At 39.7% G+C, this 1,933-nt stretch overlaps 1 long non-coding RNA gene across 1 annotated transcript; it reads right to left on the reverse strand.

Annotated features, from left to right (window-relative positions):
- Positions 1-340: 340 nt before the first annotated feature.
- On the reverse strand, positions 341-1,248 carry LOC132465604 (uncharacterized). Its single transcript, XR_009527625.1, has 2 exons — positions 656-1,248; positions 341-608 (listed from the first exon to the last, which is right to left on the reverse strand). It is a non-coding gene; the product is annotated as an uncharacterized LOC132465604 (long non-coding RNA).
- Positions 1,249-1,933: the final 685 nt, after the last annotated feature.

The raw sequence follows: 1,933 nt of genomic DNA on the forward strand, positions 1-1,933 counted from the left end.
TAATACATAATACAGTCCATGGCAATGTATATTAACGGGGGGACACATGCATATTAGGAACACAAGTCAATAACGACAATGCACATGGCTCATGTTTCGACTAGTAGTGATTTTCACCTCTTGAAATTGATTTATTTTCATTTTGAAAGAACCACATGGAAGCAATGGAAAATGCCATCTCTCGTTCGGTTGTTTAGAACGGTTGCCGTTTTGTTAAAGTAGGCTCAGGGTGTGTAACAAACATTACCATGGACATGAGAAATTATTTTTCTAAACCAACATCCAGTGATACCGTAGCAGCAGCAGCCCCTGCCAATGACCAGTCCCTCCAGAAAAACGCGATTATGCGATCGCATAATTCAACGCATAATCAGCCTAAGTCTGCATATTCATGCGGGGGCCGCATTTTTTCAAATATGCCGCACTTTCACCGCATAAATTGCCAATTTCCGCGAAAAAAGCAGCCATTTCCCCCTGTTGCCAGGGAACGTCATGAAGTGACGTAATTACGCGACGTGAACGTCATCGCAAACCCCGCGACGAAGGCAAGATGAAGCGGTCTCATTTGCCAACAAAGATAATTGCAAAAGACTGTGCAAAGCAGTTTCCTGGATTGTTACACGACAGTGGGGGCAAATTATTTTGCACTCCGTACAACTGCGTGTTGGACCACAGGCGGAAGTCGACGCTGGAAAACCACTTTGCCGCAGCCAAACATGCAAGGATGGTTAAAGAGATGGACGTTGAGGGAGAGGGGATGGAGGATGAGGAATGATTGGCTAGTGTTAGAGGCTGCAGTTAGTTTTCATTTTCAAAGTGGACTGTTATAGTTTCATTTAATGCGTTGATTCAACTTTACAGTTGTAAGATTGCACTTTTTTGTTACACTTTTGAAAAGCTTCCTCTGTAAAACAGTAACATTTATTTATATATATTTTATTTATTTATTTTTACAGAAGTTTTAGCAGGTTCTTTTTGTAAAGCTACAGAAGTTGTACTCAATGTTTTGTAAGTTTGAGCCATGTTTTAAGGTCTCAAATAAAACAAGCCTAGAACTTAAATATTCCAATTTACAATTAGGGCATTTAGCAGATGCTTTTATCCAAAGCGACTTACATCGTTTAATACACACATTGCCACACAGACGGCAGAGTCAACCATGCAAGGCGATAGCCAGCTCGTCAGGTCAAATTGTAAATTGTAAATATTCAGAGCACTTTCTGCGATGTAGTATGCTTGTTTTTCATAGAAAGTTTTTCATAGAAAGAGTAAAGAAATTACTCTTTACATTAAGGTAATAGCCTAGTGAGAACAGGGTGTTGGGGGAATCACTTTTTCCCCCTCTTTTTCAAACCCCAATTATCGCACGTTCCCGCATTTTTTGTGAGTTCCCACAATTTCATTGCATAAAATTGCATAAATATGCCGCATATTTCATCGCATTTTTTAAGAAAACGTGCCGCATAATCAAGGATTTTTGGGCGCATAAATCACAAAAAAAACGTTTTTCTGGAGGGACTGAATGACCTGTCAAATGTTTCAGGTCAGTGAAAAATTACCTTGATGCGCGCTGGCCGGGAGCAGTAGTGCTGGTGCAAGTGCTAAAAAGCCTGCATCGGCTAGCTAGGCTGCTATGATAATTACTCCTTTCACAAAAAATAGATTACCATCGTTGTTTAAAATGTCAGAAATCCGTTATTCTGATTGCGATTCTGGCTCAGCCAATATTGTACAGTGTTGTGTGTTACCAAATGTTACCTTAAATGAAATGTTGAGGTCCACTGAATATCATGAAGAGGTAAAAAATATCCATGTCTGACATATCGGTTATTTTAAATTCAAACTTTATTAACGATTTAGACAAGAAATGTACAGATATCGCGTTGCTGCATTCGCTGTTTTGCCAGCAGCCAACATGTTAACGATGTTACCG

The sequence above is a fragment of the Gadus macrocephalus genome, chromosome 10, assembly GCF_031168955.1.
Source record: "Gadus macrocephalus chromosome 10, ASM3116895v1".
In the NCBI taxonomy this organism is placed as follows: Eukaryota; Metazoa; Chordata; class Actinopteri; order Gadiformes; family Gadidae; genus Gadus; species Gadus macrocephalus.